This window comes from Lycorma delicatula, chromosome 1, assembly GCF_047948215.1.
Source record: "Lycorma delicatula isolate Av1 chromosome 1, ASM4794821v1, whole genome shotgun sequence".
In the NCBI taxonomy this organism is placed as follows: domain Eukaryota; kingdom Metazoa; phylum Arthropoda; class Insecta; order Hemiptera; family Fulgoridae; genus Lycorma; species Lycorma delicatula.
In genome coordinates this window covers 144144964-144157032 of record NC_134455.1, presented here as the reverse complement: position 1 = coordinate 144157032, position 12069 = coordinate 144144964, and the positions used below count along the sequence as shown (strand labels likewise).

Genomic DNA, 12069 nt, shown 5'->3' with positions numbered 1-12069 from the left:
CTGTACTGCACCTGTGGGTGTCCGTACCCGACGTCTGCTGCAGCATATAAATGTTGGCACTCCCTCGTTCTTTCCATCATGTCCGTGGTCATATTCTCCGTGAATAAACCTTGTAAATTTTACATTTGACCTTACAACATACGATAAACAATCAACACCACCTACTGTTTTCCGGAAAATGTTTCAGTATATTCTCACAAAGACGAACCCAGACGTCGTGGTATACACTGATGGGTTGAAACAAGATGATACCGTTGGTTGTGCTTTTGTTGGCAATGAAAGAACTTATATGTTTGGCCTACCCGGTATTACGAGTGTGTTCACCGCTGAACTACTCGCTATAAATAAGGCTCTAAATATCGTTAACTCTAAATATAGAAACATTCTTATTTGCAGTGACTCGTGTAGTGCTCTCCAGGCGTTAGAAAACTTTTATTCCAAACATCCTTTCCTCATTGAAATTTACGATGCAATCGCAGAGTTAGGTAATCGCAACACAGAAGTAAATTTTTGCTGTGTCCCTAGCCAAGTAGGGATTCCAGGTAACGAACAAGCGGATTATGCTGCCAAAAAACGTGTATTCAGCAAACGCCTGCAATATTGGTTTTGAGTTTTATTTCACTTTTTTGACTTTTGTTTTAATAAATTTTTATTATATGATTAATATTAATTTTACACCTTCTAAGTTTTATTATTATGGAGCTATTTTACCCTTTTATTAATAAAAATTCCGGGGGATGATAACGTTCAGGCGTTTTTCGCCTCCCCCCCCAAAAAAAATATAATTAAAATCACAAAAGAGTAATATTACATACAAAGATTAAAAGAATCTTAAATAATTCAAAATTGGATGTCTGAATGAAATAAATAAAGGAGAAATACAGATTATGAATTCCCACCTAATATAAGTCTATTGAAGAACAGATAAATTTTCACACAACATTTAAAGGGCATTACAAATAAATTTAATGGATACTTTTTTCAAACCGGGTAATAAACTGAATTCTGAAAGACCTGCTGTTATGGATGATATACTCATACAATTGCATTTTTACTTTAGAATTTGGAAAGATGTCTTAAGCAGTAGAAAGGAAATATGTAAAAATATTATAGTTTTTCATAAAAGAAATTTACTGGTAAAAACCAATTTTCCGTTTTATAATCTAAGCTCTTAAGCTCTTATGGTTTCTTCTTTTTTTCAATATAAAATGATCAGTGTAACTACCATTGTCCTTGCTTAGTGTTTCACAAAAATTCTTTAAAAACCTGTCAAAAAACAAACCAGTGGCGTATAATAAAAGAATTGTTCGACCTCTCAGGCTGCCAATATGATATAAAGACAACAAAAATAATATAGAGGCATTATCTTCATCTAAAGTTTGCAAAAGTACAATAAAAAGTAATCAATTTTTAAGAGTATGTTTTTATATGACTAAGGCTTTCAACACAAATACAGATTAGCTTCTTCATAAATTATAGCCACTAATAAAAACAGCATTAATAAAATTAAAATTAAATTAATTACATCATTAATAAAATATATACATTTTTTTTTTGACAATAAAAATTAAACAAATGAACTGAGTTCATACTGGTCTCCTAGGTCAGCGATTCTCAACTATGGAACGTGTTCCACAGGTGGTACACACAGCTTCTCAAGGTGGCATGCAAACAGGCACAATAATACAAAAAAATTATTACAATAAAAAAAATACAAAAATTTTTTTATTATAATTATTGCAATACAAAATTATTAGTGTAACAGAAATTTATTATTAATAGTATTTATTTATTATTAAGAATACAATGGATCAGCAGTTACAAAAGTATTTTATCATGTTCTCTTAATTTGAGGAAATTATTTGTATATAACAATAAGAATATCAGTTATTCAGCTAGCAAGAACAAACACGCAACACTGACAGGTTCTAACACATGTAGCAACTTGTCTGTCCCATGCATGCACCACATTACTATGTACAAACAAGTTTCTTAATGTCACTATAAAAGGATTTTTTCCTCCTGCAGTTAAGCAAATCAACCGTGGTTATCCTACAGATGCATACAGCTAATATTTTAATACTCTGTAATAATCTGATTTGAAAATATTGTTACTACGTTTACTTTTTCATTTAATAAAATTAAAGCGTTAGTGTTAGCATATGTATCTCAAAAGGAATTTTTTTTCTAATACTCATACTAATTTAAATACTTATCTTAAATTAATTTGCTTTAGTTTAGTTGAAAAACTAAAATTCAGATGAAAACAATGAGCCAAGACCTCAATGTGGTAATCTGCTTTGAAATTCTTTTAAACCAAAGCATGAAACCCTCATTATTGAAATGTCACCTTAGAATTAAACATTTAATGTTAGAGAACAAACCTAAGGATTATTTTGTTTAAAAATTTTCAGAGATAAAATGCACAAAGAAAATTATGTTGTCTTTTACTGGTACTATTCAAAGAGCAATTACGGTGTTTTTCTTAATAAGCTTAAGAACAGCAAACTGTGGAAATGCTCATACAATCCATGAAGAGCACTTATTAGCTGCTGTGAAAGACACGGTGACTTGCAAGTTGAGTGAATTTGTCAATTGCACAATTAGATATAGATAACCTGTCAAATGATACCATATACCACAAAACTGAAAGCATGGCATTAAATGTTAAAGAGGACTTAATAGCTAAAGTCAAAAATAGTGATATTTTTTACCCATACAACTTGACGAGAGTTCAGATGTAAGAAACTATGCTCAACTTATAGTTTATGTGCGATATGTATTTATTTCAAAGTACAATTAAAGAAGATTATTTTTTTTTGTGATGAGATATCAACATGAACTACCACCAGTTAAATATTCAAAGAGCTATTCAGCTTTTCGCATGCAAAGAAGTCATCTGACTTCTTTGCATGCACTGGAAGTAGTCATGGTAACAGGAAAATATGGAGGAGTTGCCACTAAAGTAAAATCAGTTACAGGAAATTGTGGCCTCATTTACTACAGCATTCAAAGCTTTAGCAGTAAAACAGATAACTGAACAATTAATTTAAACATGTTTTCAGAAGATCATCAAGACCATCAATTTTATTAAATATCGAGCTTTAAACTCTCATTTATTTTTTAATCTGTGCAGTGAAATGGGCTGTTACCTCAATCAGTTACTGCAACTCACCAAGGTGAGATGGCTTTCTAAAGGAAAAAATGTTAAGTACGCTACTTATGCTATATTCAGAGATGCAGGTGTTACTAACTGATACCGATTTTAAACTGCAAGATCAATTAACAGATGATGACCACAACACTACCATACTTATTAAATATTTTGAACCCCTCAGTGATTTTCATTTAAGTTTGAAGAGTGAAACAACAAATCAATTTTCAGTAGACAAGAAAATAAAGGCATTTATCAATAAATGGCAAACGATGAACAATGTTTTAAATGAAAACCTGCAGCCTTTTCTAAAGCTGGAGAATTTTTTGACAGTACACAAAATTGAAATGAAAGATAATCTCATCAATAACATAAAATATCATTCCCACAGAGACGTTTTGAGAATATTTTAATGAAAACTATTCTGAATTCCTACAGATACTACACCATTTCATACTGGATATCAACCCTGGAATCCTAACTGCCAACAAAACAGAATCTTTGATAGAACTATATCGTGATGGAGGTTTGAAAATGGAATTTACCAAATTAAAATTATGCGAATTTTCGCTAAAGGTTAAGAAAATTAATATCCATCACTATCCAGAAAAAAATTATTATTTTTAATTCCATTTTCTATCACATATTTTTGTGAAGCTGGATTTTCTATTATGGTGACAGTAAAAGATAAATTTCTTAATACACTGAACCTTGACCCAATTTGCACTTAAATTAAATTCAACTGAACCATTTTCACTTGTTTCAAGCATGGAGCACCATTCTTCTCATTGTATTTTTAGTTTTCAAGAATAATGCAATCAGTAATGTAAATAAATGTATAATGAAATATTTCTTTGTAAAGAAAATAAATGTTTTTTTTAAAAATAATGATTAAAAAATCAGTAATAAATAAAAAATTGTAAATACATGATTATTTATAATAAAATAAATAGATACTCTTAAAAAAGATTGTAATTTTTTATTTCTTTACCATTCTGAAATGTAACTCTATCGCTATCCTGACATATTACATATTTATAGTTAGTTCAGTGTGTGCTATGATCTATATAATTCACATTAGTGGTATGTAAAAAAAGGTTTGAGAACTGATGTTCAAGGTGCTACAATAAATTTCATACCAATGGTAACTGTAAAAATATATTAACTTTTAACGTTTATTATTCTTTAAAAAAAAAGCAAAAGATCAAAATAAATACAATATAGGAAAACTAAAGTCAATTAACCACCCAAAAGAGCTATCTCACACATGTAAAAATATTAGAATAATAAACAATATTAAATACAGAATAGATATCAAAGATTTATGGAATTTATGGTTTTATTTATTATTTATTCAAATGATTGTAAGCAACCTGAAATAATGCATAAGATACTGTTATGAAGAGTATATATAAACTACTCTCTAAGAATAGTATTCCATGAAAAGCTTATTAGGGGAAAAAACAAGTGAAGTATTTTCATGTCAGTTTTTTCATTCAGCCAAATGCACAACAGTATATTTGTTTTATAATGTTAAACCCACAAAGATGTGAGAGATAATCAGCTTTAATACAAGTGGCATCTTACTACGCTCATTATGCTGTACAGTGAATGTTGCTTTCAGAGAGGTAGGTTTACTGTTTTCCATTGTAACTTGGAGGCTTTAGTTAGTCACAACCAAACCTACTAATGGTGTAAAAAGTATGTGCAATCAAATTTGAAACTTTATAAAAACAAAACCAACAATTAAATTTCCAAAAATATATTGCATCACCTTCTAGATTATTTTGTGGTCCCTTTGATTATACTATTATCATTTACTAATTTTTTCAAGTATACTATCACAGTGAAAACAAAAAAGGTATAGGTTTTTGAGCTTTCTGTTGTGCATTTTATTATTGATTGCTTGTAAGTAAAACCCACTGGACCATTTGCATTCAACATTTCACACTAGTTAGCCCATTTTATTACCTTACCATCTTTAAAATTTCAGATCGTTAACTGTTTCTGAGATGTTACTCAATCTATACATCTACATTATCTTCAGCTGTAAACAACATACAAACACAAGACAAAGTTCATTATGTTTAAAATGATGTTTGATAAAATGTATAAGTGATAAGGCTTATGCAAAAATTTCAATTCAATTGGTCAAGTAGGTTTTTTTGTAACAAGTAATTGTCAAGGTACACAACAGAAAGCTAAAAAATCTATGTATTTTTAATTTCATTTTTATAAAGAAATGGAATTTACAAGCAACTTTTCAAACAGTTAGAAATGTGCTTTTGTAAAATATTTTAAGGACAATAATTCTACCTTCCTCAGCTACTTTGCAGATGGCACAGTTGTTTAGCCTTCTCTTAAAGTAGATACGTAAACCAATTAGCTTGAGATTAAATGATGTATATTTAAAATTTACTATGCTTCTTCATTTGGAATGTTTTGTTTGTAAAAGTTACTATAACTAAATGTTTTATTTGTTTGTGCATTTATTTATCACGTGTATTGTGCTATAAGTAAAGTTTTTTGAAGTTGTGGTTAAAATCTTTGTACATGTGACCTGTTTCTAACAGATATTATTTAGGAGGTAGAATTATAAATATGGACAGGGTAATTATATTACATGCAATGCTTGTATGTGTGAATTGATAGGTGAATGGGTACATAGTTTTAGTAAAATCACAGTATCATGTGTTTGAAAATAAATAACAGGATTTTAAAGTTATTAAATATTTATTTAGTTTTACTTATATTGATAAATTATACATGAAATGAAACAGTAACTCAAACAGTTTTTCCTATAAGTGTTCAATGTAAGCACCATTCGTCACACAGCACACATCCAGCAGATAGGAGAGTTCATCCCATTCTTTAATCAGTATGTCTGGAGTAACTGATGTGACAGCTGCTTCACTCCTGTGTCTTAAGTTGGGTAGGTCAGCTGGTAACAGTGGCACACACTCCTAATCCTTTATAAACCCCCAAAGAAAAAATCGCACAAGGTCAGATTGGGCAAACATGGAGGCCACTGCACACGAGCACTACCATTTGGTCACTGATGACCAATCCAGCAATCAATAAGAATTTCATTCATCCAATCATGTACAACGTTATGCCAGTGAGGAGGTACACAATGTTGTTGCCAAACAAAATTGTGTGATTTTACGCAACACTTTTTGTGTGCAGTTGAGGAAAGAGGGCATACTTATGTCATATCAAGATAATCAATCCAGACGCGCTTGCTTTCGTGAAAAAGAACAACCTGTAATCTTGCCAACGGGATATGGCACAAAAAACAATCAGTTTCGGGGAGTCTCATTCACATTACAATGTTTTGTGAGAATTCTCTGATCCACAGTTACATACATTATGAGTGCTTGCTTTTCCATTAACATGAAATGTTGATATGTCACTGAATACGACAATGAAGAAAGTGTTCATTGTCACGATGCATCATTTATTTGTGAATCTAGCAGGTAAAACATAATCTGTAGGCTTTAGAGCTTGTAACAGCTGTAAACGATACACAGTTGTAACGCACATCTAAAACTGTTTGAGTTGCTCTTCCATTTCATCTGTAATAACACTGATCTACATAAAATTTGGAACTGAAAAGGAAGTAGGTGTTTTATAAAGTATTTTAAATGCTGAATCTGAATATGTATTCTGAAATAACCCATCATGTAACATCCTTAAGTTACAACCCCTTAAATTTAATTGTTTTATCATTCGTGGAACAAACAATACAAATAGGTTTGTATGTCTGTATGTTTGCTTAGTCACATCTGATTTATATTGTGATGCATGCTGTAGATCTATATTTGAAACAACAGTTGAATGATATCATTTCATGTCAATCCAGGCAGGTCAGTGAGTCAAGTGATGAGCAATAAAATGTGATGAAATTTTCTTCAGTATGAGTTCAGCTCTTGGTATGACTTGCTGTGTTCTTTAGTTTAGGTAGTGGTTTTATCATACACATATTATAAAGATTGTTTCATAAGTGATGCCATAAATTTGGTGAAAGATATTTATGACAGAACAACTTTTGGTATTATTTTATTAAACATCAAGATTTGTTAATATGTGTGTGCGTGCATGCATGCGTGTTTCATTGCACTCTATGGTGAAACAATTTTATAACGTATTTTAATTAATTCAGCATTTATAAATTAAAACTTAATTATTTTTATAATTAAGTATTTCTGTAACATTCCAATTTACTTTCATTCATTAAAACATTTTGAATTTTACAACAAATAAAAACCAGGCTAGTAAAAATTCTCCAAATATATTTTGTTACGTTTGAGAGAATTCACCATGAAAATCCAACAAAAATCAGTATCAAATCTGCTAAAAACTGCTTGCAAACAATATTTTGACTGTTTCTTGGAAGATCAAGATAAATCCTGTCTCCACATGTAGCATGCATTAAGTGCTACATTAAACTAATCCAGTGGTTAAAAGGAAAAAAGAGTATTTGCCTTTTGGCGTACCTATGATTTGGCAAGAGCCTTTATGATAACCTAACCTTTATGATAACTGCTATTTTTGCTTAAGAAATGTTACTGGTTTCAATTCAAACAATAAAAGCAGTATTGTATACCCAAATGTTCGTTCAGCTATGAGATTGGTACTTCTGGTGTCGATTTACTGATTCCGATCGCTCCAACTTCTTGCAAAGAGATTTCTGATTATCTAGAAGGCTCAACTGATGAATCCTCCACTTTAATAGATATTAATTACATTCCAGAAGAGACAAATACTAAACCTCACCTCATCACACAAGCAGAACTGAGCAACCTAATTCGTGACTTGTGTTGAAACAACATATAGAATTCCTAGGTTCATATCTTAAAGAATGGAATTTATTAAAATTTCAGTATTTAGAAACTGAAATGAAAATTTACTGAAATATTTTAGAAGAAATGGTTTAATTTGTTCTTACCATGATGTAAGGGGGCTAATGTCTGAAATGGACATTGAATATGTTATTTATGATTGGCATTTATTTATAGATTCATCAAAAAGATGCTTAAAGGCAGTGTTGTTCAATAATTCGAATAAGTTTTCTTCTACACTTGTAGCAAATGCTGTAGGAATGAAATATGAAAGTATGTAAAAAATTTAAAAGCTATTAAGTATGATGAACGCTCATGTCGAATCATTGCTGACCTGAAGCTTCTTCTCAGTCTACAAAGTGGCTTTACAAAATATATGTGTTTCTTGTGTTTGTGGGATAGTCGGGCTACAGATAAACACTATGCAGTTAAAGGCTGGACAAAAAGAAATCAATTTACCCCAGGCAAAGAAAATGTCAATATTCCCCTTGTCAAAGCAGATTGTACTACTTTATCACCTCTTCACATAAAACTAGGCCTGATGATGAATTCTGTAAAAAAATTAGATAAAGACAGAGATAAATATTTACAGTTAAATATTTAGTTGAGGTTTTTTTCACAATTAAGCAAAGCCAAATAAAAAGAGGGAATATTCATCGGGCCATAAATAAGAAAATTAATTTGTGAATATATGTTTGACAGCAAACTGAATCCAAAAGAACTAGCAGCATGGAAGTCATTCAAAGATACTGGATTTTGGAAACAAAAAATGCTGAAAACTATGATCAGCTTATAAATGAACACTTAGTGAACTACAAAAATTTAGGCTGCAGAATGTCACTGAAAATTTGCTTTTACATTCCCATTTGGACTTTTTCCTTTTAAACTTGGGTGACATCAGCAACGAACAAGGAGAAAGGTTCCACCACGATATATTGCAGATGAAACAACATTATCAAGACAGATGAGATGAATCTATGATGAGCGACTACTGCTGGATGACAAGAGAAGACTTCACTGAACACAAAAGGAAAATAAGAAAAAAGAAATTAAGGTAAATGCAAATGTCTGCAAAATAAGGGTAAGAATTTTAATTATAATTATTATTATTTTTGTATTCTATTATTTAAGAAGTTTCTCAATATTTTAAAGGGTCATAATTAAAAATCTGAGGGTGATGAAGAAAAACTGATTTCATTTTAAGATTCAGCATAAAAAATATATTTTAATTCTCCTACCTACTTTTACCTCAGTTCCAAATTATTTATTTTTTTTGTTGACCTGTGTAATTATCAATGTTATGTGAAACTTGAGATATATTAAACAGCTTTAAAACCCCAATATTCATTTTGGAACGCATAGTATTTTTGAAAAGTATGGTTATTGTATTTTTTGCTAAAAATTTCAATGAGTTCACTTTTTACTGTTCTGAGCAAACAAGATGGACAGTCACACAAATATTCAAATATTCAAGCATTATTCACAATCAGAATAAAAGGTTGCATATCACTTCATAGAAATGAAGCATATACAAAGATATCAACTGCTAAATGAAAATGTTACATGTACCATGTAATCATGAATTGAACAGGAAATTTACAAGTACAACAGATTTGATAAAACTGAAATAATAAATGAGCAAAATTCAAATATATATTATTCGATCACATACTAAACATTTCCTAACAACTTTAAGACAAGCACATTAACAAAATACTGTAAGAAAAATCATTCGGAAAGGACTGAAATAATTATAAAAAGATCTAACAGAAGCATACTTCCAGTAACTAAATTAAGTCATAAATATATTATTATTTTACAGAAGTGTAAACTTTATTTTGCCATACTATGTATACATTTTTTTTTCCATTCATAGGATTTTAAATTTAAGATTGAATTTCAATATTACACACTATTCATAAGTTGGAAACTGAAGTCATAAAGGGATGCATTAATGTAAACTCAAATTTTGGATTCCCAGAACTACATAAAAACTTTAAAAATAGATCAAATCATTAAGGTGTTTTCTAAAATTTCTCAAGTTTTTCAAACCTTATGAATTTTTGAAAATAATTCTGGAGGAGTACAAAATTACAAGTTAATGCTTATAATCAATCTTATGCAAGAAATGGTACAACTTTTTGAATTTTTACTCTACTCTTACATTTCTTATTTTACAGACTCCTACACATCCTTCAATAAAACATGCCACATTTTGAAAGCAAAAAGACTGTTAAAACAACTGCTGAAGCTGCAGTAAAAAGAAAGCAGTAAAGAAAAAAGACAAGTTTAAGAATGAAAGTTGTAAGTTGCGAAGCAGACATAGAACTGGAACAATTGAAGACAATGATGGTTTATGAGATCTGCTACTCAGCAGAACACAATATGCTGATCATTTTGTAGGTAGCATTGCAAAATTTATATTTGTCAATTATAAATGGAAATGAATAAGTTTGATAATATTTATTTTATTTAGAGGAAGCCTTGCACTTCAAGAAAATTTCCCTAAGACAAAAAACTAAATTAAAAAAAATATATATAAAATCCATCTGCTCTGCATTTAGTAGGTTTCTTGTCTCAGTGACTTCCAACCATCCGAGATGTAGGAAAATATCATAATTTTAGTTCCTGACAAGAGAAAAATAAATTCCAAAACCCAGTTGTAAACTTTACAACTTCCTTAAATAAGTAGTTTTTTTTTTTTTTTTATAAAAAGTTAGTAGTTTAATGAAAATGTTTTTCACAACAAATTCAGGAATAATATGAGTTTGGCAATCTGAAAACCCAAAATATTACACAAGCACTAACAAGTTTATGTCAAAACGAATAACAGGTGTTTCTATTCAGATTGTTCTGATTGTGGAAAAAATATTTAATTAAATAACTTTGAATCTGCTAACTATAGTCATATCATTTATATTCAGGCCATTGAATTACACTGGACAAATACAACTTTAACTTAAGTTTAACTGCTACATCTTTTCTTTGTGCAATGCCAGTTCATTAGCAGCAAAAAATAATTTCAACATAAAAATTTATTCTACATTTAATATATCAATTTTTTTACTACTTAACACATGTAGCTTAAGCACATATAGCCACTTTAACTTGAAAACAATTTTCTGAAAAATCTATAGAAAATGTTATAATTTTAATGTTCGTCTTTCTTTAATATTTTTAACGTTTCCACTGAATGGAGTAATGCCTAGAAATAATTTCCAACCAATAGTAGCAGAGTATATCCAAAGGAAATTTCTAAAAATAAATTATAATTATCGGAATGATGGTTAACAATATCGTGTAAATTTCAAATCTCCTTAAAATAATTTCTTTAGTTTAAAAATTAATTAGAAATAGACTGATATCTTTAAATTAAAGTTGAATTCAAAACTAATTCGTGTGCAAACTTGTCAAAATTATAAAAAAAGAAAAAATACGATGCACGGTTTTTTTGTCATGTTATTTTTCATTTTATTTTATTATTTTTAACAAAACGACATTTTCATACTGGCAAAAAATTGCTCAATGAAATGTTAAAATTTTAACAAAAAAAAAAATTAATAGTAAAGAAGTGAAATATTCAAAGTAATTTGTGGGGTAAATAAACGTGCATCACACTTACGTTGTTACATACCTTCTTCCTAACCTAAATTGTAATTGACGTTTTAGCCAGTCACACAATATAACTGAAGTTTAATATAATTAGATAACCGTTGTGGTCTATATTCATGTCTAACTCATTGTCTCCCCCTCTCTTCCTTTTCCATTTATCTACATTGTAATTAAAACCTTACGATTGATCCAACATATCAAATCCACGTAATCGGCCTTCATAGCACACAATATTCAGCTACTGTCATGCCTGACTATGGTACAGTGCACATATACCGGCGCCCGTTATGGTAGGTTTTTCAATGGACTGCTCTTCTTTCTGCTCTATTCTCTGCCATTTCTTAGCCTCTAAAAAACTTATATTTGTTTTTTATTCTTCAATTAAGATGAAGTACTACTGCCACCATTTATAGTTATTAAAAATGCATACTAAACATTACTTATAATCTAACTTAGCAATCC

At 29.9% G+C, this 12069-nt stretch overlaps 1 protein-coding gene across 7 annotated transcripts in view; it reads right to left on the bottom strand.

Moving 5' to 3' along the window:
- LOC142318198 (retinol-binding protein pinta-like) overlaps nt 1–11848 on the bottom strand; it is a 69408-nt gene extending 57560 nt beyond the window's left edge. For 2 of the 7 annotated variants that reach the window (XM_075354752.1, XM_075354751.1), the window contains exon 1: nt 11618–11844. The gene's annotated coding sequence lies outside the window, so the exon portion shown is untranslated. Of the gene's footprint in view, nt 1–8454; nt 8547–11617 lie in introns of all 7 variants that reach the window. The other 5 variants (XM_075354756.1, XM_075354750.1, XM_075354754.1 and 2 more) reach the window with 4 other exon arrangements.
- Nucleotides 11849–12069: the final 221 nt, after the last annotated feature.